This window comes from Lonchura striata, chromosome 10 (genome assembly GCF_046129695.1).
Source record: "Lonchura striata isolate bLonStr1 chromosome 10, bLonStr1.mat, whole genome shotgun sequence".
NCBI lineage: Eukaryota > Metazoa > Chordata > Aves > Passeriformes > Estrildidae > Lonchura > Lonchura striata.
The window spans coordinates 2,459,561-2,473,981 of record NC_134612.1 but is presented as its reverse complement, the minus strand read 5'-3'; the positions used below and the strand labels follow the sequence as shown (position 1 = coordinate 2,473,981).

Sequence of the window (14,421 nt, the reverse complement as noted above, 5' to 3'; positions counted from 1 at the left end):
ACTTTTCCATCACTGAGAACTACAGCAATGACCCTCAGTTATCCATAATTTAGGGACTTCCCTCTGTTTGTACAGATTGAGGCTCCACTCTTCAGCACCTCATATAAACAGAAAAAAGTTTCTAGCTCCCCTCTTTTGCAAGTTGAATCTGGTTCCTGAGTTTGGGGCTACTGGATGATGTTACAGCCCAACACACCCTAAAAGGCCTCTGAAAGGTGTCAACTGTCCTGTCCAAACTGGAGATTTCAGGGAAATTCTACTTGGCTGCTTTCAGGATCAAAGGACAGAAATAAACACTCCTAAAAACCAACAGACAGGAGACACTGTGGGATAACCCAGATGCAAAACCACCTGCTGAGGAATAATGTGCTTAATCTTTGAACACTTCACAGGGAAGGTATTTAAGTACATGCAAGATCATCAGCTGGCTTAAGTTGTTTTAAAGTACCTTGATCTCAAGGCAGCCAGATCCAGCCCTATAAATTCTTGATCCTGTTGATATGTCACATACTTTAGCCTGAAGTTCTGTTCCTTTTGTAGTAAATCGAGTCTAGAGTACAGAGCAGTTGTGCTGTGCTCTCTGTTACTGTAAAACTAAACTGTGCTTTCTTTCAGGGTATTGTTTTGATCCTAAATTTCTCAGCTGAGACATTCTGATGGCATATCTGCTGGCTTCAGGCACAACACAACTCTTTTAAAGAGTGTTATGTTACCTTAAAATGGACAATCAAGGAATAGAAAACCTCCAAATGTGCACCTGGTGTACTCAAGGCAGCTTCTCCCTGAAAGCAAAGACAAAGCACCCCCAAGAAACATTGGTTCAAGAGAGAGTGGGAGGGAAAACAAACCAGAGCAGTTCTTCTCCTCTAAAAGAACAGTGACTGCTTAGGCTTTCTTGTGAACCATAAAACAAGGGAAGGTGTCAGCAGGGAGAAACAGAAAGTGTATTTTCATTGCAGTAACTTTCAGCTCTATTTCCACTGCCAAGCAGCTGCACTAGCTGCCTCTCACTTGTGTGCAATGAGAGATGACAGAGGGCTTCTTAAAGCCTTTAAGGTTGCAGTAATTCATAACCTTACCTTAATTAACCCAGCAGAATTTACCTTTGGAAGAAACAAGGCCCGAGGTTTGATTTTAGTATCTTCCTTCCTTGGAGAAACGTGAGGAGGGGAGGTGGCAGAGGTGCCATGGGTGCAGGACATGGAGCAGAAACAACGTCCCTGTCACCCGGCTCCTAACTTAGACTTACCTGGAGGGAAGTCAGTGCTCCTCCCTTGTGTGGCACCAAAACCAACTGGCAGGGGAACATTTGCCTTGGGCTTGCAGGATTGTTTTGGTAACTTCTAATCTAACAGCATTAATATTTTTAAGAGAGCTTCCTCTAAACGATATGTGTTATCTGTTTTGGAGCAATTTGAAGGACCTTTCACTCTTACTCCTCTTAATTAATTTTGGATTTATGGCCTTTTGGGGGTAGATTGCTTTAGCCTTCACATTTCCCCTATCACTGTGTGGCATGACCAAGATATTGGAGCTCTCAGGTGAATTCCTTGCAGAAGGATACAAACCACACATCTCACAAGAGCTCCATGTGAAGGATTGCTTTTACTCTCCTGTGAACTCTGGGTGCCAGCCTGCTCCTTCAAATTACATTCTCAGAAAAAAGCACCACAACTGTGGGGTCAAAGAATTCACCTGAAGAGTGCTCCCACAGCCTGAATCAAGATGTCCTGCTTCATGAGTTTAGCAGTGCAATTTTTCTTAGAAACCTGCCTTTCTCAAATTTTAGCCATCAAACACCAAGCTGCTTCTTTTTGTTCGTGGTCTTTGGGGTTTGACTATGGCCCTGTTTAGGACCATTCAGCTTTGTGACACTTCTGTTTAAAATAAGTTCTTTTTATTAATACCTGTGAGAAATGCTACTGAGTGGGAACTCACTGGAAAATGAGATCAACGAGTTTTCAGTTTAGGGCTGTTTTCAAAACCCATCTCAGAAACAGATGTACACATGGAATTACTCCTGTGGAAAGTAACCAGATAAAATACTGCTGACAAGGGCAGTGAAAATTGTTCTGCTGTAAAAAGTGTGTTCAAGGGACAGAGATTACTGGTAATATTTTTAGTAGAAGGTGGTAAAAGTGCATTACCCTTCAGTGATCTCCAGTGCAATCCCTGATAGCTGCTTATACAGAACTACTGCAAACACTTGAGCCCCAAATGTCTTTATCTTGATCTCTCCAATGTTTAATTTCCTCCTACAGAACAAGCATTAGAAGGCTTAGGGTACCTTAAGCAACTAAAATGCTTTCCCTTTTAATTTTGTCTAAATGCTGCTAAGACGATCAGAAATGTGCTGTAATTTACATTTCTCTGGTGAAATGGTAAAACTGCATTTCCCCAGTTACCATTTTGCCTCCCTGAAGGCACCAGAGACAGCACCAAAGCTGTTCAGAGAGTCACAGAGCTGGCACACAGTCTGTTGCTCCTCTAGCTACTGCTCTGCTCAGCATTAGGAGAAATTCCTGCAGGGGATGTGTTTATCTGGTCGTGCAGAAAGACGTTTCTACAACTTGGCAGAAACTCCTGTCTTGAATGGATCTCAGCAGGAGCCCTGGTGGTGCTGGGAACTCTCACCTCAGGTCTGGGACTGAGAATCTCAAGGAGCTGAAATCCCATTCCTTTACACCTCAAACTGTCACATCAGTGCTGAGGCTGAGGAAGGTTGAGGAATGATTCTAAGATTTTTCTTCTGTTCATTTCAGTTAAAATTATACTGTGTAATGTAGAACACTAAACAACAAAAAATAACTTACTCCTGTATTGCCAGATTATAACATAGATTTATCCAGGGACAGAGATGAGGAAACCTTCTATCTCTCTCTCTCTTTTTTTTTTTTTTTCTCTTTTCTTCTCTCCCCTTGCAACACTCTCTTACCTTCTCTGAAGCCCCTCTCAGCTGCCCTCTGATCCCCACAGCACAGAGCAGAGCCTGCAGGAAATGCCACTGCCACCCAGAGAATCTCTCAGCCAGGTGTACCCAGGAGGGAATGGTGGGACACATTATGACATCAAAATAACTCACCTCAGGACCAGACCTTGCCAAGTTCAAATAAATAATCAAGAATTGGCACTTTTATTTGGATTATTTAGGTTTCTCTGGTTTTCTCCACTCCCTTGTCTCTTCCCAAACTGTATCATAAAACAGAAGCCAGAAATTTGCCAGCTGTGGAACTACCACTGATTCTCCTCCACACGTGCTGAAGACCCTGGCAGGGTTTGCTTCTGCTCCTCTTGACAGAGGCTCATGTCTCTCTACCACCCCAAATGGCAAGCGTAAGGTGGAGTTTGCCTGAAAAATCAAACTTCTGTAAAGGCTTAACCTGTTACTGTGCTGTTTTGAGGACAGAATGAGGCATTTATGCCGAGGGCAATCTAGGAATTTATAGGCTTTCTAAAAACAGAGTTGGAGATAAAATGTCTTGAGCAACACAGGATGTAGAAAAATGGCTATGCAAGGCAGCAGGATGGGGAGGAGGTGTGATGGAGAGGTTTCTCTAGGCAGGAAGATAGAAGACACTGAAAATGCAGCATTTCTGCGAGCCAGGATCATCTGTGAGGACGTGTGGCAATGAGAAGCTGATGAGCATGGCTGACTGCCAGCAGATATTATGATCTCAGAATATTGATGTTTTGTACTAATAATTACAAAATCAGCAGCTGTACAACTGCGTATTTGGATAAATACAAGTGTAAGTGCAGCCTGTGACACAGTGAATGGAAATGAAGTATGATTAAAATGACAGGTCATACAGTAATACTGATGCCAAGAAAAGACAGACAAGCTGGGAGAATGATAACATAATAAAGCATTAAAGAATCTTGATATTCAAAAGGAAAAAACTGATAATGGAAACATTCATAAGCACTCAGAGAAACGCATTAACTTTCCATTGCTGTTGAGAGCAGATACAGATCAGACAGAAGACAATAAGAAAAAAGAAAACTTTCTTGTCTGCACTCATAAAAGCATATTGGGGCAAAAATGCATCCTTCTCATATGTCCTAAATAAGAAATCTACAACCAGGATAATCTCTTCAGATACTCTGAAAGATAAGCAGAAAGCTGGGGATTGTCTACACAGCCAAGAAGAATGCCAAGAGTTGGAATCATGTAATTGGAATGTTCCAAGCAGATTTGTTATAGATTCCCACCCAGGCAATGATCTGTGACAATAAGGCAGGATGTTCAACTGGGATGTCCAAAATTTGAAAGTTCTTGTTAAAGGGAGGGAACTTCATGAATTAGGAAGAAGTGCAGAAGAAAACTGTTACTGGGATTAGGTAAGCATTTGGCAAAAATCACAGCAATAAAACACATTTAGCCCACAGTCATGGTCAAAGTCTGGCTGCGATGTCCCAGGATTTATTTTTATTGAATGCCTGCACTGACAGACATGATTAGAAGTACTGTAAAAATCTGGTGTGCCTGAGGGTCAGGCACTTGTTATTCCATGGACACCCACTGCTTTTGGGATGGGGACACAGCAGAAGCCCATCTCTGTGTGGAACAAGGCAGTGAGCCAGGCCAAAGGAAAGCTCCATATTTCCACTTTCCAACAATCTCAAGTTTCAAGGCATGTCAGAAGGAGCGGGGCTAACACCTGCCCCACCTGAAGACTGAGCTTTTTGAGCCATATACAGATTCTAACCTCAGAGAGGTGAATCTGAAGACTGAAGTTCAAGTACACCAGACATTTGGGGTTGTCTGCTCTGTTCAGTGGAGGAGCTGTTTGCTTGCCCTGCCAGGCAGAGCACAGCTCCACTCCCTGGGACTTTGCACCATGTTGCATCAGGCTGGGATGAATTTCTGCCTTGCACTGGCTGTGTGAAACATCCAGCCTCAGACACAGGGATACAGGAATCCTTGGGTGTCCCCTGCATGCAGGGTACTCATGGACTTGTGCCCAGAGTGGTGTCAGCACAACCTTCTTCACTACAGTGCTCCACAACTTCCACACAGCCCAGAGCTCCACACAGCTGCCTTTGGCCTTGCACTCTACACAGGCTGAAGCACATCTGTGGCCTAAACATTTCCTCCACCTTTATTTAGGAGTGAATCACCTGATGATTTACCTGAGCTGACACCTAATGTTGGCTGGCACTGCTTGGGTGTGGCCTCATCGCAACACAGAGCTGGGAATTGGAATTCCTTGCACAGGCTTCCTTCCCACTTCTCACCAAACATTTTTCTCCTCTGAAAAGGAGGCAGCAGAGGCAGGACCCAGTGTGAACCTGTTGCTGCTCTCTTTTCATGAGCAGCAGGACACTCACTCCTCTCCCTCAATCCTGCAGGGCACTGAGCACTCCCTGCTCTCTCCATGGAAGGGCTAAAGAACAAGGACTGACACCAGTGGACTCACTGATCACATCCATGGAAAACAATGGCTCTGGGAGCAGGCTGGGCTCAGCAAGGCTCAGCCTAAGATGCTGCTTTGCCCTTCTGCCTAGAAACCTGCAGGAGTGCAGCAGGGCAAACCACAGAGCAACTTCCCCATCCACGCTCAAGATTTATATGGCTGGCTTTCCTCTTCTTAAATCTCCCCCAACAAAGCTTTGTTCAAAGATGATTCACAGATGTTGTCATTAAAAAGTTGGGACTTGCCAACAAATAACACATGGGCCTGCTTGAGAAACTGCTGTTCCCACAGCTTTCCCCAGGAAGAAATACTTGGGGTAATTGGTAAGGCCTGTGAGAACGGGACATTATAAAGCATCTTCCACCATCCGTAATTTTTGAAGAGAATTCTGGTTTCCTGAGAATTTATCTTGTTAATATAAAAATCACTTGGATAAACACACATGATAGAGAATAGATAATTAAGCCCATTATCATTAGTGTTGTTCTTTTCAGGTAATAGGGAATGGGTCAAACAAAGACTTATGTGCAACAAACACAAACAAAATCCCAGCACCAGCTAATAGACAGCCATGTGCCTTAATTACAGCCACAAAATACAATGATTAATTGACATGCAGGCATGAGTCTCAAAAAAAGGTGACAAACAAAAGGACAGGACTGTACTGTCCACTGCAGAATGAGCTGAACTACAGAGATTGGAAACCCCAATGAAAGAGAATAAAAAACAACAGAGGGAAAAGGGTGTTACAGTGACCTGGCTGGAATATACACATGGAATCACTTGTGTGCTCACCCACTCAGGACATGCTGAAATCTAAAACCCAGGAGCCCAGCCCTCTGTTAGCAGCTTGGAAAAGCAACGTGGGGAGTCAGCAGGGGACCCTGTCTAGGGAGATCTACAAATAGCTATGAACAGAAACATGTCATGATGGTAACCCATATATTGACAAAATTCTTGGTCATTTAACAGTAAAGAAAAGGATTTTTTTTTTTCTTGGAGGTGGAAAGAAATGAGTATTTGGTAGGTTTTCAAAAACTAAAAGCAATGTCAAGTCTTTTGCAATGCTCTCAACACATAGAGCAGTAAATAAAATTTTCATATAGTTTGGAATAAATGACAGATGTAGTACATATTTACTACATTCTCAATTCTGCAATTAAAGGCTGACATTAAAATATTTTCCTCTGTTTTTCATGGGCCTGTTGTTAAAAGCATGACTGCTCTGGCAGAAAGTTTGTGTTTGGAAAGGCTTTTATTCCTTTTTCATTCCTTTTGTCCTGCTGTGTGACTCCATGCTGCAGCATGCCCTGAAGAGCTCGGTGGCATCTCACAGCAATCCTTGTGTCTCACCCACACCTGTGAGGACATTGCCACTGAGTTCACCACCATTCAAACCAGAGCTGCACGTGGGATTTAGCTTTAGAGCCAATTCACCTCTCCATTTCCAGGCAAGCAGGAGCAGGCAATGCTGTCATATTCCACTTCCACAAAACTATGGGTAGAGGGACTGGATGAGTTTCAGCTTAGGAAATACAAATTCACAGACTGTACAACTGCCAGCATCATCTCACAGACACGCAGCAAGGGGAAATTCAATTAATCTGATGTTTGTTTTTCTTTAACATTCTATTAAAGCATAGCAGCTCCATAATGAGATTACTGCATTTTATCTCTTAATTGTATCCAGATATGGAAAAGAGATTTACTGCTAGTGGCTTGTATATAGTACAATATTTTAAAGCTAATTATGATAGACCATTACTATTGTCACACAATGAAATACTTATTCTTATGTTATGAATCAATACCATTTTCTAAAATTTATTGCAAGTACATTTTTAATTGGATATACCCTGCTAAATTCTGAAACAGACAGTTATATAATTATTTTAAATCCAGGATGATATCAGCATAAAATATTTCAATTAAAAAGTTTGCAAAAAAGGAGAAAAAGTAACATTAAATAGCTTTCCATTATTAAAGTCAGCTGAAAGTCAAGTCTTGAAAGCATTCAAGTTTTTATTTTTTAACTGCCATTGTCCATAAAGCATGGATACACATCCTCCCCACATGGTGTATTAATAGTTTGATTGTTCATTGAAGGCTATGAAGCACCTGACTTTTGTTTCTATTACTCCACACAGAGAGGAAATCATATTACAGTATTTATCTTCCTAAATCCCCAGGGTCTAAAACCTCTACAAGTATTTTCTTTGCTTATGGATGAAATACAGTAAACAATTTAAAAGTTACGCAACGAGTTTTAAAATAACATTTTATCCCAGTTTCTTCTTCAAAAATATAGGTGAGTAGTATAGGTGGTGAAAACCCCTGCTTGATCTGCCAATTGTAATTTCTCAACAATTTTTAAAAACAGTGTCCTTATGTGATGAGACCCTGGTCACACAGGGCACCAATGCAAAATAAAATTCAAGTATTTATAGGCTGGTGTTGCAATTACCTGTAACACTTTGTACACATTCCAAGGTACATCTCTAAGCTTGGTTTTCCTGCACACATATTCACAACAAGGACAGCTGAAGTCTTGACCACAAGCTGATCACAGCAGGTCTGCAAATCTTACCTGGGTATGAGACCTCCTCCCCCTCTCCACTCAGTGGCAAAGGCACAAGGAAAAAGCATTTGTTTACCTCAGCAGAACCAAGCAGCAGTTTAAAACCCGCCCGAGCTCCAGCCATCCCCATGAGCATTGTTTTTAGCACTCACATCTGTATTTCATGTATTTACACATCCAACCCACATTATATTTACACTATGGTAAATTAAACCAGTTACATTTTGGTGAGGTAAAATGAATCAGAACTTAGAGATGAGGTAAACCATAATATCAAGTATTTAGAAACATCTTACTTTTTATTAAGTTACTGAAAGGATTTAACTGCATATTATATTTCCAGTATGCTGATGGAAGTTGTTCACTATTGAAGCTGATTCTGCACTTGATGACATATTATCCAAGTAATTTAATGAATAAATATTGCAGAATGCAATATCTGAGCCTATCAAGAGATTTCATTTAACCAGCAGCTCACCACTAAGGAAAAACCCCACAGTATTCCTTACGTTTTTTTCAAGAATATATACATTGAGCCAACTCAGGATCATCCTTCAGTATCATTTTGTAATAAATAAATGTTTATGTTAACACTTAGCATACTCTATAAGGTCATCAATTTTCTGTTTATCTGAAGGACCCACATCATCTAGGAAGGCTCTTCAGCATTCCTGTGATTCAGATTTCACTGCAAACATTATTCATTTTACATTTAAGTCTTTTATCTGCATGCCAAATGTTAAATTATATTGGGTTACTGGCCATATTATTCTATTTTTACTGCAGCTCTTCACAAACTAAGATTCAAATCCTTTGAATTTAGTAGGATTTTGACAGCAATTCAAGCAGTGTTAAGTCTTAGCTCTGTCCACCTAATTGTGACTTAGGAATTTCTAAGCTCTCCAAGCTGTATTTACCTGCTGTGTGCATCCTGTCCCCAGATCCTTGGCAGCCATCCTCATCATCACAGTCTCCACTTGACTCCATCTCCTCACTCCTTCCAGCCCCACTGCCAGCATCTCGGGCACCCCATCTCTCCAGCTTCATCTTTGCCTTCTCAGCATCCAGCTGCAATGGAAGAAGTGACAAACCAACCATGGTCAGACTATTCACACGGTTCCTACCCCTGGCACCCACCTGGTTTATGCAACAAGCACTTTCTCATGCATTTTCAAGAGCAGCTCCTCAAGCTGAAGGCCGTTTCTGGCAATGGCATTCAAATATTCTGGAATAACAGAGTATGCAACCAAATGTTCTGCACCATAGATGACCAGGAGCACTTATCAAACTTTTAATTGAAAATATCACATCTACCATTACTACCACAGTGCTGTTCCTACATCTGGGGAGTCTTTGCTTCTTTTCTGCCAGGGTTGGGATTAAATGTGTGAGATGGAATTTCTTGTTTTGACTCAGATGTTTGTTAGTTCTTATCTATGTCACAGTCTCACAAACTGTCAGTTCTGCAGCACTTCACTCTAACAAACTAAAAATGGAGTTGTATCTCTCGCTCTACAAAGCCTTTTAAGGACAAACTGTTCAATTAAGAAATTACACCTAAATTATTTTTACTTTTAACCCAATAACCAACCACCCGTGCCCGCAATGTGGACTTTTTTATCCAATTGCGCAAGACCACCCAAACCCACGGAGAAGAAGGTGAAGAAGAAGGTGAAGAAGACGGTGAAGAAGGTGAAGAAGAAGGTGAAGAAGAAGGAGCAGCCTCTACCCTAAAACCTCCGTCTTGCTTTATATATATTACTATATCCTAAAGCCTTAAACTCTTAAGTTTCCATCGTGCGATATCACACACTTATATTCAAACTCCACATCCACAATCCCAGTTCTATCATTCCATTTTGGAAGCTTCTCCACAGCCTCAGGTCAATGCAGTGTTCTCCTGGGGGTCAGTGCCTGTCAGCACAGAAAGTCTGAAATTCTCATCAGCCAGGGTTCCAACATACAGCTTTTCCTTTGCCAAGCACAGTTTGGGGAACACTTGTTAACGATGGAACAATCTGCCAGCTGTCCAAGAACTTGTTTTGAGGGATTTACAGTTGAAGACCATGACAAACTTCAGAGCTGAGAGCATTTGCTACTTTTCATGATGGGCTTGGTCACTTGGAAACCTTGCCCCTGGATATGACTTTAAGATGCTGCCATTTAAGATGCCTATTCCAACTGCAAGTTGTTAATTAGATTTCACTTGAAATATTTCCAGGACTGAGCAGAGAATAAGAAAACCTTTTCTAAAATAAATCTAAATCTATCACACCAGGTCATGTTTGCTCTAACAACATATTTACCCCCCAACACTCAACTTTTTGATGTTTAGCTAACTCTTTCTCTTGCTGTCACCATGAACAGCTGCCTACTAGCAGCACTGTTCAAATAAATGATTTTTCATCTCACTGGTAGTTCCAAAAGATGAAAAATCCCATTTCCTTGGGAGTGAATCTGAACCCAGTCTGTGCAGGTCACACCAAGAGCAGCACTACCTGGAGGAAAGCGCAAAACCAAACCCAAATGGCTTAGACTAATAAATTGTGTTATAAGGCAAATATTCATCAAGAAGGATGGTCCAGGAGAAGCCTGAACCTTTCCCCCACACCTGAGGAGCACTGACCAAATGGGAAGACTGTACTGCTCTCAAAGCCTCTGCACTGCTGCCAGACTGGATCTATCCAAAACCCTTCAGCACAAGTATCTTCCTCCCAAAGTACTCCAGACCCATTTCAGGCTTTGTGATCTGCTCCATCCCAGAGGACTGATTATTCTTGGAACTGAGCAAAATGTACTTTGGAATGTAACACTTTGGAGATTCAAACACTACAAAGGAGCTGTTCTGGGAGCACAGGGCTAATACAACTGTATTAACTGGGCTGAAAGGATGGTGATGGCAATTTCTCTCTAGTGGGAACCTTTGTGTCACAGTCTCCTTCTTCTTCAGGTTCTGGAGCTGCCATCCTCCACTCCAGGGCTGACAAATTCTTGGAGCAAAGATCTGTGGAACAACAGATGCCAACTTCTACAAGGCAGAACTCAGCAAATTCTGCACACTCTCACTGAAAAGCTCAGTTTGCTCCTTCTGAAGACACAAATAACTGCACAGTGCAGTGGGAAGGTCAGTAAGTGGGAGCAGGGGCATGGACTCGAGTGGGGAAACATGCTGAACACTCTCTAATTGTTCCCTCATTTCTGGTTTTTATAAACAAGTTGCTTAATGTTGAGCCTTGGTATTCACAGCCATAAAGACTGATGTCACGGCAATACAAAACAACATTTTGTTAAACAATTGGAAAAATTTGCCTATGAGGGAGAAAGATAACTCAGTTCTTTCACAAATTTATTGTGTCCTGGTCATATTAGAAAAGACTCATCCATTCTCAGTTATAATCCTTCAGAATGAAAAGAATGGCTAAGTGGCAAACAGAACAGACACAGATTTAATAAAGGCTTTTAATGACTGTTTGTAAGTCAGAGCAGAAATGTTTACTGCCTATTAAGGCACTTCTCCTTTGCAAGGATCTGATTTCATTCATTGCTCATGGCTCAAATCCTGCCCTCTGCTCAAAACAAGCAATACTTGAACCAAACAGGCCCCAGCTCCAAGGAGGAAGCTGAGCTTTCCAGCATGGTGCACTGCAGCATTTCTGGTTCTGGTGCCTTCACTGCAGCAACAGAGGAGCTGGAGCTGCATCTCCTCTGCATCTCTGAAGGTGCATCCAGCCCTTTCTTGGCTGGTCAGTAGAGAGGGGCCACTAGATGACCCAGAGCCCTGATATCCAGGATCACCATTATCACTTCACATCAACTCAGGTGCGACCTACAGACCCTTTGCACCCTGAATACCCTTTCACAGCCTCTTCACAACAGGGCTTTTATGTCCTGTGGTTACCACTCCCCTAGAATGATGGACCAGAGCCTGACTTTGTGCATCAGTAATGCTTTATCTACAAAGAAACTCATTCCAGGAGATGGGATAGTGTAGCCTCTTCAGTGAGGAGCTCCAGACACACTGAGCATCCCTGTTGAGAAGGCAATGTCACCTTTTCACAGTGACTTGTGACACAGCATCCTTCTCTTTTCCACATTCTGAAGGCAAAGCTCTCCTTTGTCATTCTCTTTTCCACATTCTGAAGGCACAGCTCTCCTTTGGCTACTGCCACAGGACTCCAGTGAGATCAGTATTTCAGATTAATAGCAAAATTTATGGCAGCATGTCCCAATCTCCCAATCGCCTTTTTTTTTTTTTTTTTTTTTCTTTTCCACAGAATGAAACCTGTCTCAGAGGCCTAAGACTGCACCCTGGAGGTGTTTAAAAAAAGCCTGCACGTGTCATTCAGTGCCGTGGTTCAGCTGATGAGGTGTTAGGGTATAGGTTGGACTAGATGACCTTAAAGGTTTTTCCAACCATGATAATTCTGTGATTCTCTGAAAACAGCACCAACTGCATTGGGATGGACTGGGAGCTTTAGAAGACCATAATGGAAGACACTAACCATCACTTTTCCCTCTCTGGTCCCAGGGGTTGGGTGTGGGCAGGTAATAGCTGCTGTGCTCTGTGCCTGTGGGACTGCAAGGTCCCCAGCAGAGGAGCTGGAGGTCACCTGAACATTCAGATCATCTTCAGAGACAGCCTGGCAGACACAGGTCTCTTAAAAACCTTGAACAATTCTCCAGGCTGCTGCCCCCAAGCACAAATCCTCCTGCTTCCCCAGATGGCTGTAGGGAGAACCAGAGTGCCTTGCCCCTATTTAACACTGGGGAGCAGAGATGGGAGTCAGACATGGCTTTTCTATCATTGCTTAAGAGCCACTCTTAAAAGGTATTATTTTGGTGGCTCTTTCCCTGCTATCCAAATGATGCCATCCAGCCACTCTGGCAACTCTGCACAGCAGCTCCTGCCTGGGGGTGTCCTGCTCTGGAGCTGAGAATTGATGCCTCAGTTAAATAATTGCAATGAATTTCAGGCTGGGCCCTGGAGCTGGTGCCTTTACCTTCACAATGCACAAGATACCTGCTGCCTAAGATTCCAGGGAATACTGGAATCTTAACAGCTTAAAAATTAAGTCTTCAAGTTTTTGCCGTATGTGAAAGATTATTTTTTTTTCCCCTCTTGAAAAGGTTATATAAATAGATCAATAAGATTTGTACAGTCCAATTGGAAACTGACTCAAATCAGGAATTTTCCCAACTGCAATAAGCTTTGGATAAGGTTCATAAACCTTTGAAGGGTTTCTGAGAAACTATATACTGTTTCTGTGGGGAAGTTTTAGGGACTGTATCTGACTCAGCTGAAGGGTAAAAAGCACATATTACTATTCAGCTCTGAGTCACACACAGATGACTCTCCTGCATGGATTTTATTTATTCCAGCAAAGGTCCCAACCTTAAGTGACATTAAAATAAAAAAAGAACTTCTGCTGACATAAGGTTTTCTGCAGAAGAAAGAATTCATATGAGAGTGGCTCCTGTCTTTCTCCCCTATTAATACTTCATGATGTAGCACACGCATTCCCAGTCACATAAAAGAGTCCTTCAGACTTCAGAGGCTTCAAAGAGCCCCTGACACACAACCCCTGAGCTCTCCACAGCCAGTCTAACCCTAATTCTCACTCTGAACACAGGTGTGGCAGAATACAAACTCATTATCGTGTTTTTTATGAAGCCACGTTCCACCCGAATACATCCACACCTTAATTAAATAATAACTGCTTCACTCCATGAAAACCATTGTAAAAAAGGTGCCAATTTCTATCTGTTTCATTGATCAGTCTATTTGCATCATATATGCATATGTATGACTTCAAGCTGTAGGATAATAACCCCATTTTATCAGAAAATAGGTTTTAAAAATGATATTTTACACCAGTTTCAGATTTCTCAGGTCAGTGAACACAACAATGAAAATATTTTCTCTGAATAAAGCCACTTAAAAGTTGTGTGCTTGGAATATTCAGAGAGAAATTCCATAGAATAATCGTTCCTAGGGGATTTGTTAATTAGATTTCTACACGACAGATTGCACTGTGAATGCTTTTTCCTTCTGAAGTGAAATGTGACTTGTGTCCACTTGCCATGTGAGCACACACATCACTCTCTGGTCTTTCCAGTGGGAGGAAAAACCAGTGATTGTACACTGCATTTAGGAACTGTAAGCTAAGCATGCTTTTTTCTCAAGGTACTTACAAGTAGCTGCCTTTCTAAAAGTGCTCCAGTGACATAAATATGATTTGCAGAGACAAAGGTTTTGCCAGCTTATGCACAAATAATACACAAAGCTTCATCTTGAAAAGAGGCATAAATGACTCAATCCTCCCATTCATTTCTTTAAAAATAAAAATGAAAAATCCTTTCTAAACCATTATTAGGTCAGAAATGACTACAACTGGAAAAGACAATTTGCCTTTGTTTTTGGCCTGT

At 41.9% G+C, this 14,421-nt stretch overlaps 1 long non-coding RNA gene across 1 annotated transcript in view; it reads right to left on the bottom strand.

The window, feature by feature from the left end:
- The window catches only part of LOC110484836 (uncharacterized), a 93,225-nt gene extending 84,112 nt beyond the window's left edge, over positions 1 to 9,113 (bottom strand). Inside the window, exon 1 of the long non-coding RNA XR_013340500.1 lies at positions 8,913 to 9,113. This is a non-coding gene — a long non-coding RNA (uncharacterized LOC110484836). The remainder of the gene's footprint in view (positions 1 to 8,912) is intronic.
- Between the last annotated feature and the right edge of the window lie 5,308 nt (positions 9,114 to 14,421).